This window comes from Ostrea edulis, chromosome 7 (assembly GCF_947568905.1).
Source record: "Ostrea edulis chromosome 7, xbOstEdul1.1, whole genome shotgun sequence".
NCBI lineage: Eukaryota > Metazoa > Mollusca > Bivalvia > Ostreida > Ostreidae > Ostrea > Ostrea edulis.
This window is the reverse complement of record NC_079170.1, coordinates 25,571,374-25,598,522: the sequence shown is the minus strand read 5'-3', so window position 1 is coordinate 25,598,522 and position 27,149 is coordinate 25,571,374. Positions and strand designations below refer to the sequence as shown.

At 33.3% G+C, this 27,149-nt stretch overlaps 1 protein-coding gene and 3 long non-coding RNA genes across 4 annotated transcripts in view; 1 reads left to right on the top strand and 3 right to left on the bottom strand.

Moving 5' to 3' along the window:
• Positions 1–27,149, top strand: part of LOC125677291 (uncharacterized) — a 107,020-nt gene that overhangs the window by 13,455 nt on the left and 66,416 nt on the right. The gene's annotated exons all lie outside the window — the stretch shown is intronic.
• LOC125654970 (uncharacterized) lies at positions 554–1,988 on the bottom strand. Its single transcript, XR_007362531.2, has 3 exons — positions 1,663–1,988; positions 703–788; positions 554–599 (listed from the first exon to the last, which is right to left on the bottom strand). It is a non-coding gene; the product is annotated as an uncharacterized LOC125654970 (long non-coding RNA).
• Positions 9,724–10,540, bottom strand: LOC125654971 (uncharacterized). Its single transcript, XR_007362532.2, has 2 exons — positions 9,999–10,540; positions 9,724–9,863 (listed from the first exon to the last, which is right to left on the bottom strand). It is a non-coding gene; the product is annotated as an uncharacterized LOC125654971 (long non-coding RNA).
• LOC130047964 (uncharacterized) lies at positions 18,963–20,513 on the bottom strand. Its single transcript, XR_008796784.1, has 3 exons — positions 20,071–20,513; positions 19,111–19,196; positions 18,963–19,008 (listed from the first exon to the last, which is right to left on the bottom strand). It is a non-coding gene; the product is annotated as an uncharacterized LOC130047964 (long non-coding RNA).

Sequence of the window (27,149 nt, the reverse complement as noted above, 5' to 3'; positions counted from 1 at the left end):
CTTTCATAAGTTTAAGATTTCTAATTGTAGTTTCACATGGAACCAAAAACTCACTATTGGATAACTGAGAATGCATGTACATGTATATTGCATTAACTAACTGAAGTTTTCCCCAGGTGAAGGTCTATGTTCACTGTATGTATAAGGGGGGGGGGGGGGTGAATTAGTTCCATTATGAAACTTTTCTAAAAATTTGATATACATTAATGTATCTATGATGTATGTTTCAACTAAATTTTGAATTACAAGGAAAATTCAAACACATTGATTGAAGTTATAAAATTGGTATTCTATCATGTGCACATTTTTTACTAATATATCTAAGAAAGAATAATCAACATTGAAATTTCCTTTACATCTATGCAATATTATTGTCTTTCAAAAGGCATGTACTTGTAATATACGAGTACATGACATGTATTAAATTCACAATTTAGTTTAAAGTATGTTGTATAACATCCACTGCTCTGAGCTCATATAAGTGATTTAATGTTTTTCATCCAGTCCCAAATTTTGCAGTAGTTCTTTAATCTTCGGAACTTGATCAAACATTTTGTGGGGGTCCAGGGGATATGTCATCATCACTGTAAATGGAGTACCTGTTCAAAATATAGATAAATATATTTAGATATAGCAAAAAAGATGAATATCTGATATACTCAGAATTGTCTTTATAAATGTTTATCCAAAAAAATATAGTACCTCTCTTGCTGTTATACTTGTTGCCTCGAAATCCACTTCAACCTGCACTGGTCCTATCTAACCTCCCTCGGTCTTCAGGCTGATGCCTAGAAAAAAGATCATCATAATTGATATTTGCACAGTTAGGTCTATATTATACCATTAAGTAATTAGATTTCGTCAGACAATGTGAATTTTAAAACTGTGTCTCAACACATATTCAGTTAAAATTTAAATACTGATGTTTCAAAATTATAAATTGCAATGAGATGACCTGTATATATGTTTTCATAAACTGCCATAGACTTATCATATCTGTTTTATTTACAAAATGTGGGTCAAGAGAAGGGCATACGTGTAGTATACATATCTTACTTATACATACAGTGCATACATTTGCCTATGAGAGGGCATATGCAGACTTGTGATTAATTTACATTATTTAAAAAGGTTTTGCCAACCTACATGTTTGTGTGAAACACGAAACTTCAGGTTTGATATATTTCTTAGGTCACTGAAATTTCAAAGTAATAGTATATGTATACTATAGTCTAGGGAATTATAATTCAACACATGCCCCCTCCCCCTTCCACTTTTTATCCGGTTCCCTCATACTCCTAGATAGTAGGTCTATACAGATATTTGTTTTTCATTACTTTTATACATGTAGTTCAAGGTATGTTATTTTCGTAACGGTTATTTTCATAACGATATTATTATTTTCTTAATAAAAGAGTTGTGAGAGCCCATGTTTACAAATGTGGTATACATTTACATGACATCCGTTCGTTTACAATCACATGCACAGGTGGGAGTTACATTTTATGCACATATGGAATACATATATACATACAAAATAATACATCTACTGTATGTCGTTTGTTTAAACTTACATATTGTATTATAAATCGCGTTGTGAAATAGCAGAGGAAATGTGAGTTGAACTTTTGAATACAAATTTATGACATTTTTTTCACTCACCAAACGAAACTATGATTTCGTTGTCCAAGTTGAATGCATCCACTAACTTCCTCTTCTTGCAAGAAACTTTGTTTAGCCTCTCAATGACTATATAAACAGTATTTAATCTCTCAGCATGCAGCACTCGGACATTACGATGCATCAATCAACAACTTTGTTTACGTAGCGCATCTATGTACATGGATTGGTGGTTGGTTTAACATTTCGATTAGCAAAAAGTTTCACACAGATGAAACATTTGATCTACCATTATTACAGACATTGACGTATACTTATGTGGTATGTGCATATTTTCTGTAGGCGAGTCAGTCACAGCAACAAAACACTTTCGGGACCCCTTTTTGTTTTTCGACTATTCTATGACGGAGTAAGGAATTCCGGAAAATGAATTCACGTGAAAATACACAATTTTTACTGATCACGTGGTTGCTATCCGTCGCTACCTTAATTACTATTGAAAATTACAATACTTCTAAATGATTTAAAATTTTGTTACAGAAAACATTTAAAGACAGCTTTTTTGACATTATTTTCCTTGCATGTCAAATAGTTATCTTGCATGCAGGTGTAAATTATAGGGGACAAAATTGCATACAAGGGACAGAAATATGTCTGCCAGATATATATCTGATTTCATCTCTACTATTTCTTATTTAGCTACGCGTGTGACTTAAGGTCATGTTTAAGAATTATTCAGAAAAATGAAGCTTTATATCCTATTGTTTTGGGTGTAGGTCATTTATTAATATTAAAAAACTAAAGACACTTTTCAAGTACCACAACATATATACGCCTCCTGTACTTTCACTTCGCATGTTTACTTAAGATGTCAAGGGTCATATGACGTCATTTGACCAGATTATACAAGACGCAAATAGATGATCATAAATCGACACGGCGCACAGCCAGCTGTACATAAATCAATAAAAACATGACATGATAGAAAAGAATAAGTTTCACAGAATCGAGTATTCACTGTCCAAATTGGATCATCCGCTTGCAAATAAGTTAAAAATGGCTCGCAAGATGAAAATCTACCCCTGCACTTTGTTTATTTGTGTTTTTTCTCGAGTTCAGTGTATTGTTCAAGAATATTTCAAGATTTGGACAGTGATTTTTAGATAAGGCCTTGTTCAAAGCTTTCAAATAATCTCATGGTATCACAATACATTTATTTTCCTCTTACCGCCGTCCAGTTTTATCTTCGATATGCATGAAAACACGCTATCTAATTAATATTCAAACGCAGCACTGATGTAGAATATTGATCCAAAATTAGATACTGGAAAGGGAAGTAACACGGCGGGAAAATTACAATTTATTATGTATTGTAAATATATACATGATACATGTACGCAGGACAACCAATGTATTTTAACCAAGAAACATTTACTTTAATTTTAATCTTTTAACTCTCTCTCTCTCTCTCTCTCTATTGTTTATTCGCCAATCAAGGTTCTTTGGGCAAGGGGGGGGGGGGGGCATGTACAGTAATGAAAATAAGAAAACAATCATTCAGAATTACTAATACTATCAGAGTTCACACTTCTGCACTGCACATATTTATAACTATATATGAAATACTGATTATAGACAATATTTAAATTAACAACATGATATATACAATAAAATAACCCAACTGCCTCACACATCAGTTTCTGAGACAGTGGATAGGTCCAAGTGTGTTGTGTGAATACATATAAAATTGTAATCAAATCAGTAGTATTATAGTTTAGTAAGTACAGTATGCAAGTATAAAACACATGTACATGTAGGATCCAGTTGTTCTGAATGTTTTATGCTAATGCAGACAGGGTAGAATAAAATGATTATATAAATGAAAACAATTAATTGTATGAAGTGTTCAGTAAAGAAAGTATGAATTGTTGACTTGATTACAGGGGGCACCAAGGGACAGTGCCTGTTAACAGTCTGGTAATAAATTTATTGTACCGGACTGTTGGTCTTATACTCCCAGTAACCAAGTCAGTTATATTTAACAACTAATTTCAGAGACATTTTAAACTCTAGTTTGTATTCAAACATTGTACGTTTGTAACGACATTATGATAACGGAGCGGATAAAAGATCTGTTTACAATCAGATTATTTAAATTCCAATCTTAAACCTCATGAATGAATGACAGTCTGATTACCCCCCCCCCCTTTTTTTTCCCCTATCGTCGTCAGGGACCATTAGAAGGGAGCTGGTTTTAATCAGACTACACACATAAATATACATGCACTATCTACCCTCGATCTAGGCCTAAAACGAAATAATTCCTTCAATGTGAATGTGTTAAATAAACAAGTGTGTAATAAAAAATATTTCTTCACTTTGGTATGAATACAACACACCAGTATCTATATATTTTTTTTGAAAATTTAATCTGATGCAAAGAAGTATGCATTTAATTTCACAGAGATCGGTGCGGTGTTGAATTATCTGTATTACCTCGAACACATCATACATGATGGCCATTAGTACAGCAAGTTCTTATATTTCTGAGCTTAATAACAGATCGAACTCAGTGTGTAGTTTGTAACTGACGATTCGCGGTGCAAATCATGCGCTGATCCAGGAATATAGTCTCGGGTGTCAATCCCTGCATTGGGGGTGGGGGGTGTCTAAACAAGGTTACAAACATGCAGTATCTACTAAATAGATGTAGAATATATACAACAATATGATACACTACATGTATGTTTTCATGAAACACTGTTGAAGGGTGGTTGTCTATATCTGGACCCATGCTGCTCTTGCAATGAAACACAGTTTAGGGAAGGGGATAACTTAATTTGATAGTTTTAAAAAGGATTAAAATGTCATGGAGTTATTACTTTTCAAATTGAGTGGGTTTGGGTAGGAGTCTGGACCCATGTAGCATCTGCTCTTGCATTGAAACATACATAGTGAGGTGGGGGGGGGTGTATATGTATCTTGTTCTGCAATGAATATTTGTATTATATCACTGTGTATATAAAAAAAAATCCGTGGGAATACTTAACGACTCGAGTTGGATTTCTTTTAGAAATAGTTTAAGGTGACAACTTGAAAATTAAAATTGCTTTCAACAAAATATGTATCTAGAATACAGCCATCATACAAGCTACTGGAAAACCAGAAGTGACACATACTCCTCCACTACTTGGGGAGGGGGTATATTTTCCCAGTTTTAAGAAATATTCTTAATTCATTATTGAAAATAAAGAGAAGTGGCTGCAGTGTGTAAAATATCTAGTTCACCAAATGAGTGTCAATCTTTTTTACTTCATATGACACCCCCCCCCCCTTCACTCTCAAATACTTTTGATCACTTGACCATGAAAATATAGAAAGATTAAAATTTGAAGTACTCAGTCAATGCAAAGTAATTCAAAGTGAATTTCAATTAAGTTTCAATAAAACTATTTCTCATTTTGTTTTGTGTTTAATTGAAAACATTCATAGAACACAAGATTAGATGCTTTTTCAGCAGTCATTTTCTTCATATTAAAACTTGACAGTTTACTAAAGTTCATAAGCACAATTTTAGATGTAGATGACAATTCACATCACTGAATGCAATTAGTGGATATCCTGGTTTGACCACTATGTACAGCGTAGTGACCAGTTGATGGAGATGAATATTATCTACTGGAGTCAATACGACTGTCATCTGTGGGTACTAAACGGAAAAAAGATGAAAGTTGCCAGTAAAAAAATATTTAAAACACAATACTGTAGGTCTAAGTGTTCGAGTTTACATGTGCATTATAACATAAAAACATTCAAAGTTCATACCATACAGCAATATCAAAACATGCTTCATATGAATTTTTTCTTATTGATCATTTTAAAGAAATTAATATTGACTAGATGTAAATAATGCCTATATTTATGTATATCCAGTGCCTGATTGGATTATTTAAAGTTTGTAAAAATTACCTTGTATGTACATTTGTGGTCACTGGTCTAGAGATGTGGAAAATTGGAAATATCATGCTCTTTGAAAGGTTCACATTCTTGCTGGTGTCATGCACATCTGTAAATAGCATTATCTCATTTTATAAATACATATGCTGTAAACATTCAATGTATTAAAGAAGGGTCTCAAATACACATAAAAAAATGTGGGCAATCAGTATGCATTCAGGGTCTTTTATATTTCCTCCATTTATTCATACTGTAATGTAAGCGAAAATATCCCAAGTTTACTTTTTTTTTCTAGTATGTCACTTGATAAAATTAAATGTGACTGTAAATCTAGAACATCAAAATTAATGTAGTTACACGTGCATTTGTACAAGATATTACCACAGATACCTGATGCACTGATACTAGCGCCCCCACCCCCCCTCACCCTCATTTTTGAAAATATTTTTTGCAGCGATAAATCTGAAATGTGTTGATTCCCGGTCTAACTCATTTCTTTTTCGATTTTTAAAGTACTGTAATCGTTTCACACTTTTTGTAAGCTTTAGAGATTGGCCTTGTCCGGGTATAAAAAAAATGAGCACAAATGTTGTTGCTAATGTTATACATGCAATACTAAATTATATAAACAGTTTGACGTCATATGTACATGCCAAATATATATAAACGTCTTTACAAATATGCATATGAACTGTTAGTATTTAGTTTGTCATCATTATACATATCTCATCATTGTGTAACATGATTGTATGCCAACATGCTTGGTGGATCAATAAATAAATTAAATCATACCGGTAGAAGCTTACAAAAAGCGTGAAACGATTACTTGAATCGAAAGAAGGGTGAGATAGACAGGGAATCTACTAATTTCAGAGAAATTATAGCAAGAAAAAAAATCAAAAGAAAGAGGGGGGGGGGTAAGTACATGTAATATCCATACTTTAGGTGCCTGTGAATTTTACTGCCTAGATACCCGCCTGTACTCATGTAAATCATGTGTATATAAGCAAACAACAACTGGTACCATTTGAGCATCAGTTCTCTAACATATAGGCCTGTTTTGCGTGTGTGCACCTAATATGCTACACATCGGCAACGTGTGCAGTATGTAAACAAAGAACATCAAACTATGTATATACTACCTCTAAAGTATTGAGTCAATGTATAAAACACAGTAAATGTTGTCTACTTTCATTGTTGACAACTTTGGTTTTAGGTATTCATACATCATTATTTCAATTACAAGAATTTACCTTGATTTTTCCGATTTCAAAGTTGTACAGCTGACATCTTCTGAACGTCGCGTCATCTTTGTCATGTGCCTAGTAAGCGCATTTTAGACGCTGATTCCAACCATACGACAAACTTCACCGGGGTATTTCTCATTATAATGCCTTGTGATGTGTTGTCAAATCAGGGAAAATTGACTTATTTTAAGCGTAGAATAAAGGCAATATTCCGATATATTTTTATATGATCCTAAAATTAGAGTTTGTGTACATGTGTATCCAAATATGGATTGATCAAGGGGGAGCAACTGTCATGACGTATCAGCTCCTTATGATATCATTATCATACCGAGTTTATTCGTTACCTTAACGTAGTTCCACACTCCTGTGACCTCATAAGATTTTGCAAAGTCAATAATTTAATCAAGGTAGAGATTGATAGGTTGATGCTAAAAAAAATTAACCATTGATTTTTTTTATTTTGATATATGTTTATGATGAAGCTTCGATATAAAACATAATAAAAAATCAATTTAGGTAATCGACCTTGTTTTTGAGAAATATGGCGATTTTAACAACACCTTCTTTAGTCCTTGTAAAGCGTAAAAAGTGAAGAAAAATAAGTAGAGAGCAATATACAAATAGAGCTATAACATTTTTATTGTAAAAAGGATCATAACTTGTCATATATGGTTCCAAACAACCTTTCACATAATTGTATATTACACATCAATTTCAAGTTCAGCAATCATTATTAACATGCAACAACATTACTTCAACAGAGCTACATTGGCCAATTACCTTAAAACAGTGCACAGTATTTGCACATAGGGTCATACCTTTGCTTAAGCTGCAAAAAAATTACCTATCAAATTTCTTATTTTATTTCATTAAGTGGTCAGTCTATTAGTAAGTAAAATATATGAAAAAAAAATATACACCATAATGGGGTTCAATATGGAACTAACAAAAAATTCCTAACCCCACCCCCTTTTAACAAACTACACATTTTCGTAAGATAAAAGGGTTATTAAAAGATGTTGTAAACAATCCATCAAAACAGCTTGCTGAAATTCGAAGATTCTTTGTAATACCTTTTTTAAATTAATAAATATAATACAGAAAGTATGTATTTCAAATTGTAGCTTATATTTTGTTGTAGTTCTCGTTGTTGACCTTTGTGCACTTACACTCAGAATATAGATTTATCATACGTCATCATATTTGATGATTAATATCAAGAGTTTTCCCAAATAAAAATCCCCACAAAAAATTGAAATACAATTTATATTTGTTAAAACAAATGTCTCCATTACATCCCAACCCCTTTAATATACTGCATGGTATGGAGGAGAAAGAATGAGCAGGAACATAGACGTCATGAATTGCACTCGGTGCATTGAGAAGAAAGATTCAGCCAGCAGAGATAAACTACTGACCTTTTTATAACTTAGAATGTTTAAGCATTCCCAAATTACTTCTTTGAAAATTGAACATGACAATAAGAAGGTTTCTATAAGCTATTTCAGGGGCGGATCAGGAATTGAAGTTGGGAGGGGGGGTGCAACTGTATGAGGCAGGGGTCTGGGGGCCGCCTTGAAAGGGGGGGGGGGGCGATTCCCCAGAAACTCCTGGATTTTACAGATTTTTTAGGGCTTAAAATATGTCTCCTATGTTGTCATTTTTATTATTTTCTGTCATTTTTAATAAGGTGAAATTAATAAAATAACGCAAATTTTAAGGGTTTTTGGAAAAAGTTGCAGTTCTTCCACTAAAAGTAATTCAATAAATCAAAAGATTTTGTCAGACATTTATTTCTCTGAGAGTGGAGGAAATTATGGCTTCTTTTATCGTATATATTTCTCTAAACAAGAGACAACGATTTACTTTAAACTTGAAAATTTTAGGGGGGCTCGCGCCGGTTGCCCCCCCCCCCCCCTTTATATCCGCCAATGCATTTATGTATGTGCTCTTGCAATCGACCTTTTTGCACTCACAATGATTGCATTGATATTTAGTTATTTTTCATACATTTTTTTTTATAATAACAAGACATCATTACCTATTATAAGAAATTGATATGATTATACAGCATAGTGCACCAAATATGTTTAAATAACAACTTTATATTTAATATCAATGGAAAGATTTCCACCCAATCGACCCATGGATTGATTGATTGTATCTTGTTTAACGTCTCTCTCGAGAATTTTTTACTCATATGGAGACGTTACCAAGACCGGTGAACGGCTTTAAATTTAGGCCTTTGCTCGGCGCTTACGGCCATTGAGCAGTGAGGGTTCTTTAGCGTGCCACATCTACTGTGACACTGGGCATCCGTTTTGAAGATCATCTCCGAGGACCAGTGACATTCACACCTGATGCTGAGCGTTTGGCAATGGAACTGTCACTACCTGTTTCAACAACTCAGATCTGTCGCGACCGGGATTCGAACCCTGGCCTTCCGCATGCGGGGCGAACGCTCTAACCTCTAGACCACCACCGCGGCTCGACCCATTGATCCCAAGGCTCATATCAGCTATGTTGCTCTCACAAATATATATGTCTCTTCATAAGTTTATGAGTCCTACTTGCAGTCTCACAATGAAACAAAAACTCGCTTGGATAACTTAGAATGCATGCTTATTGCATTCACAGTATATATGCACTGAGTGTGTGTAACGGGGGTGGGGTGGGAGGGGGGTTAGAAAATGAGAAATTCAAACACATTGATTAAAGTTATAAAATTGGTATTTTATTTTCATTTACAAATGTTTACTGATTTTGGTATATCAAAAACTTAGAATAATCAACAATGACATTTCCTCTCTATTTATACAATATTATTGTCTTTAAAAAAGACATGTAATACATGAGTACATGTACTTGTTTTCCATTAAATTCACACTTTAGTATGTTGCACAATATATCTGGGCTCACAAATACATTATTGATTCTATCCGAGTCCCACATTGTGCAGAAGTTCTTGAATTTTCTCTGTAACCTGTAAAGTTGTGGGGTTCAGGGGATATGACATCATCAATGTAAATGAAGTACCTGTTATAAAAAATATATTCTGTATATTCAAATATTGAAAAAAAGATGAATATCTAATATACTAAAACTTGTCTTTATAAATGTCTGGTGTTAAAATGAATTTTTTTTATCTTACTAAGATAGAAAATATTGTACCTTTCTTGCTGATTTTCATGGCAAATTGCTGTTGAAGTTGTTGGCTGGAAGCCCATTTCAACTTGCACTGGTCCTTAGGATGATGCTTAGAAAAAAATCATCATAATTAATATTTGCACTGTCAGTATTAATCATTAATTATACTGTGTCAGACAATGTCAATTTTAAAATTGTGTGTCTCAATGCATGTTTAGTGAACTTTAAAATGCTGATATATTGAAAATTACACACATAACATGTATTTTATGATGTTAATTTTTAAAATCTTGTCTGAAATCAGTATTAGATATGTAACACTACATGTATGTTAAATGTGTGCAGTGCAGCAATGTGAACTCTTGCAGTAGTAGTACATCTGCATGATTGTTATTTATTTCATATTGTTATAGTTACCTTCTATTTAAACTGTACATACCCTCCCACCCCCGGGTCCTTAATGAGGTGAATAAACATCATAATTATCATATTACAATATGAGATGACAGATGTGTTTTCATAAACTGCCAGTTCATTCTAATAATATCAAAACAAATCAACTCTAGATTTATCAGACCTGTCTCCTTTACGGAGTGTGGGTCAAGAGAAGGACATACAAATGTACATATCTTATTTTCATACAATACATTTATTTGCCTATGAGGAGCGCTTGTGATTTTACAAATATTTTAAATAAAGTTTTGTAGTCCTACATGCTTGCATGAAACCCCAGATTTGAAATATCTCTTAGGTCAATGAAATTTCAAGATACTATAAGTACTATCATTTATACCAAATAGAATTTTAGTGCAACCCCCCCCCCCCCTCAAACTTGTGAGAAGTCCTATTTTTTTTCAAATCTGGCATATACATGACATCCATTTACACTTACATGCACATGTAGGAGTTATATTTTGGGCACATATGGAATACATCAATGCACAAAAAATGAAACAGCTCCAAATTGTGCGTTTATAGATGTTATTATAAAATCGCGTTGTGAAATAGCAGAGGAAAAGTGGGTTGAATACAAATTCAATTTGCCATTTTTTTCACTTACCAAACGAAATTATGATTTCGTTGAATGCATCCATCGAATTCCTCTTCTCAGAAGAAACTTTGTTTAAACTCTCAATGACTACATAAACAGTATTGAAACTCGCAGCACTCGGACATCACGATCACGCTACATCAACAACTTTGTTTACGTAGCGCAGCTATGCATGGTGGTGAATTTCTTGAGGTAAAAAGTGCCATTCTGCACGGACGAAACATTTAGTCCACTATTATTACATTGACGTATTCCTAATCTAAACTATGGCCAAATTTCTATATCTTTCGTCGAGACGACCCTCTCAATCATCGATTCAGTCACAGCAACAACTTGTACTTTCGGAACCCCTTTTTGTTTTTCAACTACTCTATGGCGATGTACGGATTTCCGAAAAATAATTTCACGTGAAAATACACGATTTTTACTGATCACGTGGTTGCTATCGGTCTCTAACTTAATGGAACATAAAGAGCAAGGTACATTAAGGCCCAAATTTCGCCACAAAATTAGGATAAATTTAAAATGTGATTTCACTTGGTTTAATCATTATGATTATGCACTAGGGCATTGACCCTGATGATATATGTGAAAATTAGTGACGTAATATGTTCTGTGACGTCATTTTCCTTCTCCCCGATTGACATAATTTACCGAAATCGCGGAAATTAGCCGTTTTTTATGCCTTTGAAGCGATTTTTAAGATAGAGCACATGCAAAAACCACAAAGATGCTTTGTGTACAAATTAATCATGTTGAAAGTCAGTAATGAGCAAAATTTCGACTTGGTTGGTAAATGAGCAGACTATTAGATTTATCGTTTAACCATTTCCCGCGTTCACCGGTAATACAAATTCCAACGTTGATGGTGTTCATATATACAAGTTTAATGAATAAATAATATGCATATGTACAGCATATTAAATTTTATAAGACTCTACGTAGTTTGGATTGAAGAAGATAGTGTGGAATCAGAAAATTGGAATCTTCGACACAGATATTTCCTATTCCAATTTTACTCGTTTTATGTTTGATATAGATACGCAATGACATCAACGCAATTAATGTAACACGTGGCAAAGTTCGATCACATATTCGTTTTTATCATAGATGGTTTATGATATGAATTATCCCTCTAAATCGGTGTGCATATACTGTGGCGGCTACAATGCGTATCTAAATATATATTTAAATATGCCTTGCCAGACATATTATTCTAACGTACATGTAGGCTAATTATAACTCATTTGGTATGTTGCATGTGTAATTTCAAATGCTATTCTAATATTGTATTAAGCATTATGTCAGACACATCTAATGATTGTCCATCTGAATTAAAAATTCACTCATGATACATAATATGTATATTATTAAGTAAGAATTTTATTTTGGCTTTGGCCTGGCTTTTTTAAAAAAGATGCACGTGTGCAACCGAATGCAATCTTTGTTTATAAAATAAAAAAGTTTAATAATATCGAAAATGAAAGCACGATAGCTTAATCGGTACATTTATACCAAATCATAATAGTGCGAGAGTTCGAATTCAAAATTCGATTATATTTTCCCCGTAAAAATTGAATTAGTCGCAAGGTAAACATACAGGCTTTAAATATATACACTTGAAAATCAATTCATTACAATATCATGTTCATTATTTACATGCTGCAGTACCTTTAGCTTTATGACATGCATGTTTCCTATCAAAACATTTCCAATTCATCGATCTGTCGTTTATATTACAAAGTTGTTGAACTCATTTAGGAGAAGTTACTCCATGATATATATGGTAATGGAATATTCGCATCCATCTACCCTGCTATAAGATTGAATGCTGGTAGTTGATAGATGGACGATGTCGTATCTAGATATCTAAATTATTACTCATTTGTAAGCTAAAAGATAAAGTATACTCTTGTACTGTGTGTTCCAAGAGGACAAAACCCGGTGAACCCCGATCATTACATATACAATCAATGTCAACAGATCTACAACTCTAATCGTTTCATGCTTAAATTTTCGCAAGCATTCATTTCTACCATAAAGGGGGGATAAATCAAAATTTACATGTAAAATTTATGGAAAAACTACATTCTTAAAACAAAAGAATGTGTGGGGCAAATTCCCCTAATGCTACATGCACGTCGCTGTAATAATTTGTTTATAGAATCGCCTTAGATTTGTCGATAACTAACGCACGTGTTCTGTGACATACATGTAGTCTTTGGTTACTATTTTCATCATTAAATCGTGGAACTGGTGTTTCAGTAATAGAACGCGATTTTCACACATAAGGAGAACTTTCTTTTCCTGCATTTACACTTTAACCATCCCACTCACCGTCGGTCACTTAGCATTTAGTGGCATGTGCACAAAACACCGCTTAATTTCATGACTATATCCGAATCATGCGCGGATCTAGAGGGGGGTCCGGACACCCCCTCTCCTTTGGAATTAAAGTTGCATGGAATTTGTGCGCAAAGTAATGAGGACTAAACCAGAGCACAATATTATCATTTGTATAAAACTGGAACGATTGTTTGATATCCTTTTCCCAATTTACATAATTACCGGTGATTAATGTAAACATTCTAACCAAGCAATATTCTTGGCTTTTTTTTTTTCAATTTCACTAGAAATCTTTGTGGAAATAATGCAAGTTCTCAACAAAGCACAGGAATTTGGATACAGTGCGGTAATAATATATTAATTTTAGCAAAGCCTGATATTTTGTAGCATTAAAGTTTGAACACTCGATATTTTCTTTCTTTAAACTTCATATAAATCAAATAGCCGACGTTATAGAAATAAAGTAAAAATATTAAACAATTGTTCAATATGTTGTAATCGTACACTACCATTATTTGGAGACGGTAGGGAAATGAAAAATTCAAACATAACTCTCCGAAATTTCGCTGCATTTAGATAGATGAAGTATGCCAGTCATGTGTCCTTTACTACAAAAGAAAATCGTATATTCCCAGATCCATGGAAATCGTGCAGCATGCAGAAAGTACCCTGAATAGGTGTCTGACAAAATCAAGTGACTAAGTCCTTGTACACAACGATGGCTTCGAAAACATGTGCCGGTCATGGTCACGGTCTGATGATATCGTGGCCCTTCTGCACGATGATGAATATCTAATTTGAATGTAATATCGAATGAAACTTTATTGGCTGTTTTATAATAATTTAATTATTTACATATTGTTAAATATAATATTTTCTACAATTTTATGTTCTGTAGTAATTTTCTTTAAAAAAAAAAGTGCTTATCATATTCGACAAAATACGGTACTATGCTACAGATCGACGTATTCTTCATAATATTCAAGCATAAATATGATGATTTCATGAGCGAATCAGGAAAAAGAGGCTAGATTTGGTCATAAGATTTTCATTTATTTGTCTGAAATGAACAATTTGCATCTAGATTTGGAATTTTTTCCCCGGACCCCCACCCTCTTTAAGAGGGAACAAACCCCTCCCACACCCTTCCCCTCATCGTATCGTGACTCGGCCGTCTACTTTCAGCAGCTGGACTAGTCAGAAATCAGCAGGACTTGTAAATTATAGATTCTAGTAGTCTTTTTCAATAGTATAGTGGAAAAAAACTTAGTGTGAAAAACTGATTAGATTTTACACCTTTCATTATTTTGACAATTGCTGGAAAATATAAATATCCTTGACTGACGACACGCTGTTTTTGGCTATATTTAGATCTAAAACTTCATAGTTATTTCGGATTTCAAAGATTTCGGTTGAGCATCACTGAAGAGATATTATTTGTCGAAATTCGCATCTGGTGCATCAAAATTGGTACGGTATAAGTTTTACATTATGACCCCTGGGTCGAGGCCTCTGCTGGTGGACTGTTAGTCCCCGAGGGTCTCTACAGCCCAGTAGCTAAGTACTTCGTTACTAGCTTGAAAATACGGATATATATTTAATTGCTGTTATAAAATTTAGAAATTCATTTCAAAATTAAGGATTATCTCCCTCATGCATAGCTCTTATCCTTGGACGAATTTGGATCCACTTGTTTGGCACGCTCTTTTTGGATATATTTAGATCTAAAACTTCATAGTTATTTCGGATTTCAAACATTTCGGTTGAGCATCACTAAAGAGACATTATTTGTCGAAATGCGCATCTGGTGCATAAAAATTGGTACCGTATAAGTTTTACATCCTGATGCACTGTCATAGTGATTGACTTTGGTATTGTTAATAGACAGTCTCTGCTTCATTCATCATTAGAAACTGGCCGAAAAGAAATTGTTGAATGATTTATTAGACAGGGAAACCAAGGTTGCTTTCATATCTCCGACTAAATCGGCATGTATCAAAAGGTGGAATGGGGGGGGGGGGTGTTAAAAAATATACGATCCTCTCCCATGTGGATTTCGGACGTGGTTTGACACAATGAATATGATTCAAACTTTTTTCCTTTGCGCAAATACTAATGCATTGAAAGATTTGTTATATAAAGATAATTGTCAGGAGCCTGTATATTTTTTTTCCAAATAAAGAGTCTAATTAATAGATTCAAGTGTATATGATGAAACATTGAATATATAATACCGACACGAATATTTTTTGTTAGGTTTTTCATGGTGTCAGTGTCAACTCTTGTGTAGAACTTACCACATTGTTTATAAATCTTATCACATTCTATAAGGTTCACATTCGGTCCCATTGTCATGTGTTGAATTTTTAAAAAAGTTCGTTTAATAATATTTCTTTTCACATATATTCTGAATGGATTTCATGTTCTTTTTACTACATGTACAATCCAATGTAGCATTGGTTAGTGCGTGTTCCTTCGCTGAAAACATTTAGTGCGCTCGAAAAAAAGAACAAAGTGTACATATACACACAAGAATAACTTAAGATAACCACGCACTACGTACATATATGATATTCATTTAATTTAGATTAAAACAATGCAAATTGAATGCAAATGTAAATACAATGTTAAAATTGAATGAATATATATGGGTTGCTCTACACTTCTTAGATACAATTACACTAATCTTCCTTCAAATCACAGCATCCGCCGCATCGAATCATCTACAGTTGATTAAAACTTTCCGAAAAAATCAATTAAACTTTTCAAATAAAAATCATAGTGTACATTTGTTTAATAAAACTTTGAGCATATGGCGACATAAATTGGACTATTTTCATATTGAATTCATGACATAGCTTTCTTGTTGATGACGTCGCATAAAGTAACGCCACAATGGCACAACGTTATCGTAAACTATACTATATTTACATATGTTTTATACATAAGTAAAGCTTTTTTACGAAGCCATCATCACCATTTTATGGAAGTATACACCATATGAAAGAATTTTGAGAAATATCATTTAATTTGGATGCGGGACCAAATTTGGCCCCAAACGTACCTTGTCCTTTTGTTGGAGTCTTTTTCAATAGTTATTGTAAAAAATCTTGTTAGCCATAAAATATTTCAAAAGTCTTAGTTATATTTGAATAGTCAATGATGCGTTTCAAAATATTGAATCCAAGGACAATAACTCTGTTTTCATTAAATTATTTATCAAGTCCATTATGCAATAGATTTCCTATATTTTTCACAAACATTTTACCAAGGTGATAAGGAATTATTATCTGTGTCATTTCATGTAATTACATAAAATTTTAATCCATGAGTGGTTTTCAATAGCTCAGTTGTATGGTGCCAGACTTAGGGTTTTTATGGGGGTATACATACTCTGGAAGCTATAGATTTGAAATTATTAAGGAAAGGTATGAATTTTTTCATATATAACTATAACAGATGTACATCTACTAATATAACCAGAAAAAATTATATGTAAACCATGCTATAAGGAAATTGTGTCCATATTTGTTTGTTTTTTAACATTTTGGAGAGTAAGGCTAATTCAATAATTTTGCACTTATTATACTAAAACTTGATGAACATAGTGAAAATGACATGTGTTTTAGTTCTTGACATGTTTCCCGATAAATAAATGCAATTCAAAATTTTTGATGTTGTTTTTATTTTAAAATAACAACAGATAACTGTTTCCAATGAATTTCATAAAAATCTACATAGGGGTACATTACTTCAGTAGTGTCAGTAATGAAAATAAATCTGGAAATCCTTAACTAATTTTCCTTTTCGCATTACTCTGAATGTTAATCTATTCATTCCAAACAAAAAAATGCTACCTAAACCCCAAAAATCCAGGACTAAGGACCCACCTTAAGTGTCCTGCGTATATGTTAATGTATTTATTAAAGAGTTATGTTCACTTGTTCATTTATAGAATTGACATAACATATCTTTTTAAAAATATACAAAGAGCAAGGTACATTAAGGCCCAAATTTCGCCACAAAATTAGGATAAATTTAAAATGTGGTTTCACTTGGTTTAAGGTAGCTATTGATAGCTAGCCCCAAAAAAACTGCTCATTGAATTTTTTTTCAATTTTATTTATTGTAACATTTTGACTTTATCCTAAAACATATCAAAAAATCAACAAAAGTAATCAGGTTAATTTTCGAGGAACGCGAGATTGAAATCCCCTCTTTTGCAGCCCCAAAAGGCAAAAAATGCCAAAATTGAGCAAATTAACACAAAAGCCAATAAAAAAAATTATTGACGCCATAAATATTGTTTGTCATATATAGTTATGTAAATTAAACACAAACAGATAAAAAATCAACATGGATTAGAAATTCAAAATGCATCTAAGGAAAACATTGGCATGATTCGACTTGGCAAATGGCCAAATTTACCCAAAATATGACATTTCTCAAATACTATCAGGCATACATTTTCTGACAACAACAAAATTCTGCTCATAAAATATCTGATTTTATTTCATTTTTACAATAAGTCAAGTAGTATCTAAAATATTGAATAGAAAAAAATATACCAAATGAGGTTTAATCTGAAACTATGTCAGATTTTGTAACCCTACCCCCTCCCTTCTAGAAATGAATTTTAAGAGATACAGTCAGCAGAGATAAACTATTGACCTGAAATGATTAAGCATTCCCAAATTACCATATTGAGCATTCAAACTCACAATACTAGAAGTTTCTATGAGCCATTTAAGAATGATATATAGTGTGTGCTATTGCAGTTGACCTTTTCGCACTCACAATGATTGCCTAAATATTTAGTTATTTTTCATACAATTTCTTGTAATAACTGGACCAAATCTATTACCTATGCATATTTTTTGATAGAAATTTATATCACTATACAGTATAATACACCAAATATGTTTAAATAACCATTTCATATTTCAATAAATAATTAACATCAATGGAAAGAGACCTATGGACTGCCCATGGATCACTACATTTAAGTCCATCTGAGTCATCTTACCCTCACAGATAGGTGTGTCTTTCATAAGTTTAAGATTTCTAATTGTAGTTTCACATGGAACCAAAAACTCACTATTGGATAACTGAGAATGCATGTACATGTATATTGCATTAACTAACTGAAGTTTTCCCCAGGTGAAGGTCTATGTTCACTGTATGTATAAGGGGGGGGTGAATTAGTTCCATTATGAAACTTTTCTAAAAATTTGATATACATTAATGTATCTATGATGTATGTTTCAACTAAATTTTGAATTACAAAGAAAATTCAAACACATTGATTGAAGTTATAAAATTGATATTCTATCATGTGCACATTTTTTACTAATATATCTAAGAAAGAATAATCAACATTGAAATTTCCTTTACATCTATGCAATATTATTGTCTTTCAAAAGGCATGTACTTGTAATATACGAGTACATGACATGTATTAAATTCACAATTTAGTTTAAAGTATGTTGTATAACATCCACTGCTCTGAGCTCATATAAGTGAATTAATGTTTTTCATCCAGTCCCAAATTTTGCAGTAGTTCTTTAATCTTCGGAACTTGATCAAACATTTTGTGGGGGTCCAGGGGATATGTCATCATCACTGTAAATGGAGTACCTGTTCAAAATATAGATAAATATATTTAAATATAGCAAAAAAGATGAATATCTGATATACTCAGAATTGTCTTTACAAATGTTTATCCAAAAAATATAGTACCTCTCTTGCTGTTATACTTGTTGCCTCGAAATCCACTTCAACCTGCACTGGTCCTATCTAACCTCCCTCGGTCTTCAGGCTGATGCCTAGAAAAAAGATCATCATAACTGATATTTGCACAGTTAGGTCTATATTATACCTTTGAGTAATTAGATTGAGTCAGACAATGTGAATTTTAAAATTGTGTCTCAACACATATTCAGTTAAAATTTAAATACTGATGTTTCAAAATTATAAATTGCAATGAGATGACATGTATATACGTTTTCATAAACTGCCATAGCCTTATCATATCTGTTTCATTTACAAAATGTGGGTCAAGAGAAGGGCATACGTGTAGTATACATATCTTACTTATACATACAGTGCATACATTTGCCTATGAGAGGGCATATGCAGACTTGTGATTAATTTACATTATTTAAAAAGGTTTTGCCAACCTACATGTTTGTGTGAAACACGAAACTTCAGGTTTGATATATTTCTTAGGTCACTGAAATTTCAAAGTAATAGTATATGTATACTATAGTCTAGGGAATTATAATTCAACACATGCCCCCCCCCCCTTCCACTTTTTATCCGGTTCCCTCATACCCCTAGATAGTAGGTCTATACAGATATTTGTTTTTCATTACTTTTATACATGTAGTTCAAGGTATGTTATTTTCGTAACAGTTATTTTCATAACGATATTATTATTTTCTTAATAAAAGAGTTGTGAGAGCCCATGTTTACAAATGTGGTATACATTTATATGACATCCGTTCGTTTACAATCACATGCACCGGTGGGAGTTATATTTTATGCACATATGGAATCCATATATACATACAAAATAATACATCTACTGTATGTCGTGTGTTTAAACTTACAGATGTTATTATAAATCGCGTTGTGAAATAGCAGAGGAAATGCGAGTTGAACTTTTGAATACAAATTTATGGCATTTTTTTCACTCACCAAACGAAACTATGATTTCGTTGTCCAAGTTGAATGCATCCACTAACTTCCTCTTCTTGCAAGAAACTTTGTTTAGCCTCTCAATGACTGTATAAACAGTATCTAATCTCTCAGCATGCAGCACTCGGACATTACTATGCATCGATCAACAACTTTGTTTACGTAGCGCATCTATGTACATGGATTGGTGGTTGGTTTAACATTTCGATTAGCAAAAAGTTTCACACAGATGAAACATTTGATCTACCATTATTACAGACATTGACGTATACTTATGTGGTATGTGCATATTTTCTGTAGGCGAGTCAGTCACAACAACAAAACACTTTCGGAACCCCTTCATGTTTTTCGACTATTCTATGACGGAGTAAGGAATTCCGGAAAATGAATTCACGTGAAAATACACAATTTTTACTGATCACGTGGTTGCTATCCGTCGCTACCTTAATCATTATGATTATGCACTAGGGCATTGGCCCTGATGATACATGTGGAAATTAGTGACGTAATATGTTCTGTGACGTCATTTTCCTTATCTCCGATTGACATGATTTACCGAAATCGCCGAAATTAGCCATTTTTTATGCCTTTGAAGCAATTTTTTAAGATCGAGCACATGCAACAACCACAAAGATGTTTTGTGTACAAATTAATCATGTTGAAAGTCAGTAATGAGCAAAATTTCGACTTGGTTGATAAATGAGCAGACTATTAACCTTAACGTTTAACCATTTCCTGTAATACAAATTTCAACGTTGATGGTGTTCATATATACAAGTTTAAGGAATAAATAATTTCCATATGTACAGCATATTAAATTTTAAAAGACTCTACGTAGTTTGCATTGAAGAAGATAGTGTGTAATAAGAAAATCGGAATCTTGGACACAGATATTTCCGATTCCAATTTTAGTTGTTTTATGTTTGATATAGATACGCAATGGTATCAACGCAATTACTGTAACACATGGCAAAGTTCAATCACATATTCTTTTTTATCATAGATAGTTTATGATATGAATTATCCCTCTAAATTAGTGTGCTTATACTGTGGCGGCTACAATGCGTATCTAAATACATGTCTAAATATGCCTTGTCAGTCATAATATTCTAACGTACATGTAGGCTAATTATAACTTATTGGGTATGTTGCATTTGTAATTTCAAATACTATTCTAATATTGTATTAAGCAATATGTCAGCCACATCTAATGATTGTCCATCTAAAAATAAAAAAACACTCATGATACATAATATGTTTGTTATTAAGTAAGAATTTTATTATGGCTTTGGCCTGATTTTTAAAACAAATGCACGTGTGCAACCGAATGCAATCTTTCTTTATAAAATAAAAAGTTTAATAATATCGAAAATGAAAGCGCGATAGCTTAATCGGTACCTTTACATTAGAGCATAATAGTTCGAGAGTTCGAATGCAAAATTTAGTTATATTTCCCCTGTAAAAATTGAATCAGTTGCAAGTCAAACATACAGGTTTAAATATATACACTTGCAAATCAATTCATTACAATATATTTTTCATAATTTACATGCTGCAGTACCTGTAGTTTTATGACATGTATGTATGAAAACAATTCCAACTTCATCGATCTGTCGTTTATATTACAAAATTGTCGAACTCATTTAGGAGAGTTTACTCCATGATATATATGGTAATGAAATATTCGCATCTACCCTGTTATAAGAGTGAATGTTGGTAGTTGATAGATGAACGATGTAGTATTTAGATATCTAAATCATTACTCATTTGTAAGCTAAAAGATAAAGTATACGCTTGTATTGTGTATTCCAAGAGGATAAAACCCGGTGAACCCCGATCATTACATGTAAAAAAAAAAAAATAGATAAAAAAAAGAAATTTTAGTAGAAACGAATGACTCTGACTGCATTTACAATCAATGTCAACATATCTACAACTCTAATCGTTTCATGCTTAGATTTTCGCAAGCATTCAGTAATACCATAAAGAAGATGGGGGGGGACTACATTTTCAAAACAAAAGAATGTGTGGGCCAAATTCTCCTGTTGCTACGTCGCTGTAATAATTATTTGTTTGTAGAATCACTTTACATTTGACGATAACTGACGCACGTGTTCTGTGACATAGTTTTATTTAAAAATACATGATAGCTAGTCATTGGTTACTATTTTCATCATTAAATCGCGGAACTGGTGTTGAAGTATAAGAACGCGATTTTCACACGTAAGGAGAACTTTTTTTCCTGCATTTACACTATAACCATCCCACTCACCGTCGGTCACTTAGCATTTAGTGGCATGTGCACAAAACACCGCTTAATAACTATATCCGAATCATGCGCGGATCTAGAGTGGAGGTCCGGACACCCCCTCCCCTCTGGAATTAAAGTTGCATGTAATTTGTGCGCAAAGTAATGAGGACTAAACCAGAGCACAATATTATCATTTGTATAAAACTGGAATGATTGTTTGATATCCTTTTCCCAATTTACATAATTACATGTGATTAATGTAAACATTCTAACCAAGCAGTATTCTTGGGTTTTTTTCAATTTCACTAGAAATCTTTGTGGAAATAATGCAAGTTTTCAACAAAGCACAGGAATTTGGATACAGCGCGGTGATAATATATTAATTTTAGCAAAACATGATATTTTATAGCATTAAAGTTTGAACACTCGATATTTTCTTTGTTTAAACTTCAAATAAATCAAATAGCCGACGTTATAGAAATAAAGTAAAAATATTCAACAATTGTTCAATGTGTTGTAATCGTACACTACCATTATTTGGAGACGGTAGTGAAATGAAGAATTCAAACATAATTCTCCGAAATTTCGCTGCATTTAGATATATGAAGTACGTCAGTCGCGTGTCATTTACTACAATTCCCAGATCCATGGAAATCGTACAGCATGCAGAAAGTACCCTGAATAGGTGTCTGACAAAATCAAGTGACAAAGTCCTTGTACACAACGATGGCTTCGAAAAACATGTGCCAGTCACGCGCGTGTGGCTTAAGGTCATGTTTAAGAATTATTCAGAAAAATTAAGCTTTATATCTTATTGTTTTGGGTGTAGGTCATTTATTAATATTAAAAAACTAAAGACACTTTTCAAGTACCACAACATATATACGCCTCCTGTACTTTCACTTCGCATGTTTACTTAAGATGTCAAGGGTCATATGACGTCATTTGACCAGATTATACAAGACGCAAATAGATGATCATAAATCGACACGGCGCACAGCCAGCTGTACATAAATCAATAAAAACATGACATGATAGAAAAGAATAAGTTTCACAGAATCGAGTATTCACTGTCCAAATTGGATCATCCGCTTGCAAATAAGTTAAAAATGGCCCGCAAGATGAAAACCTACCCCTGCACTTTGTTTATTTGTGTTTTTTCTCGAGTTCAGTGTATTGTTCAAGAATATTTCAAGATTTGGACAGTAATTTTTAGATAAAGCCTTGTTCAAAGCTTTCAAATAATCTCATGGTATCACAATACATTTATTTTCCTCTTACCGCCGTCCAGTTTTATCTTCGATATGCATGAAAACACGCTATCTAATTAATATTCAAACGCAGCACTGATGTAGAATATTGATCCAAAATTAGATACTGGAAAGGGAAGTAACACGGCGGGAAAATTACAATTTATTATGTAAACGTATACATGATACATGTACGCAGGACAACCAATGTATTTTAACCAAGAAACATTTACTTTAGTTTTAATCTTTTAACTCTCTCTCTCTCTCTCTCTCTCTCTCTCTCTCTCTCTCTCTCTCTCTCTCTCTATTGTTTATTCGCCAATCAAGGTTCCTTGGGAAGGGGGTGGGGGCATGTATAGTAATGAAAATAAGAAAACAATCATTCAGAATTACTAATACTATCAGAGTTCACACTTCTGCACTGCACATATCTATAACTATATATGAAATACTGATTGCAGACAAGATTTAAATTAACAACATGATATATACAATAAAATAACCCAACTGCCTCACACATCAGTTTCTGAGACAGTGGATAGGTCCAAGTGTGTTGTGTGAATACATATAAAATGTATATGTACATTATTTGTATGTATGTTCATGCTGCCCCTTGAGGGCCCTTGATTGGAAATAAATATAGTATAGTATAAAATTGTAATCAAATCAGTATTATTATAGTTTAGTAAGTACAGTATGCAAGTATAAAACACATGTACATGTAGGATCCAGTTGTTCTGAATGTTTTATGCTAATGCAGAGAGGTTAGAATAGAATGATTATATAAATGAAAACAATTAATTGTATGAAGTGTTCAGTAAAGAAAGTATGAATTGTTGACTTGATTACAGGGGGCACCAAGGGACAGAGCCTGTTAACAGTCTGGTAATAAATTCATTGTACCGGACTGTTGGTCTTGTACTCCCAGTAACCAAGACAGTTATATTTAACAACTAATTTCAGAGACATTTTAAACTCTAGTTTGTATTCAAACATTGTGCGTTTGTATCGACATAATGATAACGGAGCGGATAAAAGATCTGTTTACAATCAGATTATTTAAATTCCAATCTTAAACCTCATGAATGAATGACAGTCTGATTACCCCTCCCCCCCTTTTTTTTCCCTATCGTCGTCAGGGACCATTAGAAGGGAGCTGGTTTTAATCAGACTACACACATAAATATATATGCACTATCTACCCTCGATCTAGGCCTAAAGCGAAACAATTCCTTCAATGTGAGTGTGTTAAACAAACAAGTGTGTAATATATGTATTACATATATTCAAAAAATATTTCTTCACTTTGGTATGAATACAACAACACACCAGTATCTATATATTTTTTTGAAAATTTAATCTGATGCAAAGAAGTATGCATTTAATTTCACAGAGATAGGTACGGTGTTGAATTATCTGCATTACCTCGAACACATCATACGTGATGGCCATTAGTACAGCAAGTTCTTATTTTCTGAGCTTAATAACAGATCGAACTCAGTGCGTAATTTGTAACTGACGATTCGCGGTGCAAATCATGCGCTGATCCAGGAATATAGTCTCGGGTGTCAATCCCTGCATTGGGGGTGGGGGGGGGGTGTCTAAACAAGGTTACAAACATGCAATATCTACTAAATAGATGTAGAATATATACAACAATATGATACACTACATGTATGTTTTCATGAAACACTGTTGAAGGGTGGTTGTCTATATCTGGACCCATGCTGCTCTTGCAATGAAACACAGTTTAGGGAAGGGGATAACTTAATTTGATAGTTTTAAAAAGGATTAAAATGTCATGGAGTTATTACTTTTCAAATTGAGTGGGTTTGGGTAGGAGTCTGGACCCATGCAGCATCTGCTCTTGCAATGAAACACACATAATGAGGTGGGGGGGTGTATATGTATCTTGTTCTACAATGAATATTTGTATTATATCACTGTGTATATAGCCATTGAAAAATTAGGTTTGGATACCATGCTCGGACTTTACGAATAACACAGTCAGGCATGATGTCTCTCTTGTATCCGTGCGTCTACCAAACATACAGATTCCTACAAGAATCCCTTCGTACTGCGGCGGATTTTCTGGCGATATAACGATCATCGTCCCACACCCCACGATGACTCAAAATAGTCCAGAATTTCTTATAAAGTTTTTTTTCTGTTAGATTTATTTTTTCTGGACGGCACACCGGGATTTTCTGGCCACCAAAGTTGTCTGTGCGACTCGTCCATAACGCACCAACCTACACCAACAGTCGGGACATTCAGCTCTTCCGGCATTTCCCTCAATAGCTGGTGCAGACGAAGAGGGTACTTCCTCAGATATGACTTCTTCCTCGGCATCCCAATCCCCACCATTGTATGCAAAAAGGGCCCTTACAGCGGATAATTTCTCTTCTGATAGAGTTGCAGTTACTTTTGCTGCCATGTTTCGTCGTAAAATGACGCTGATAAAATTTCAACTGAATATAAACGGAATTTTAATGAAGTATTTACTCATAATTAAAATTTTGATAATAATATATAAACAAGACATTTCCAATGAGAGTCAGTACATTCTCTTGAGCATTTAATCCATGTCCATGTAAATGATGTTCTAACCATCCATAATTATCTATCGCACCTCTTCCTAAACACAACCCATCATAATTTATTATAATTGATGTAATTATATGTAAGATTTTCTACTCAATTCATGATATTTTGTGACTATAGATGTAATACAAAGCCATAATTTTCTTATCAAAACTTTCTCTATCGAGCTGGCATACTACGCAGTAAACATCAAAAGATTTCACGGACGCCTCGATCGAGAGACGAGGTGGACAATGTATACACACGGATTAGTAACTAAATGTCCATCAATTTCTAGCATCCAATCTGAAGCTAAATTTCTCCTGATTGACAGGGGTTTACAGACCAGGTAAAATTGAAGGCGGTGCTTATTTCCTCGGTCTTTAAGGTGACAACTTGAAAATCAAAATTGCTTTCAACAAAATATGTATCTAGCTACTGGAAAACCAGAAGTGACACATACTCCTCCACTACTTGGGGAGGGGGTATATTTTCCCAGTTTTAAGAAATATTCTTAATTCATTATTGAAAATAAAGATAAGTGGCTGCAGTGTGTAAAATATCTAGTTCACCAAATGAGTGTCAATCTTTTTACTTCATATGACACCCCCCCCCCCCTTCACTCTCAAATACTTTTTATCACTTGACCATGAAAATGTAGAGATATTAAAATTTGAAGTACTCAGTCAATGCAAAGTAATTCAAAGTGAATTTCAATTAAGTTTCAATAAAACTATTTCTCATTTTGTTTTGTGTTTAATTGAAAACATTCATAGAACACAAGATTAGATGCTTTTTCAGCAGTCATTTTTTTTATATTAAAACTTGACAGTTTACTAAAGTTCATAAGCACAAATGTAGATGACAATTCACATCACTGAATGCAATTAATGGATATCCTGGTTTGACCACTATGTACAGCGTAGTAACCAGCTGATGGAGATGAATATTATCTACTGGAGTCAATATGGCTGTCATTTGTGGGTACTAAATGG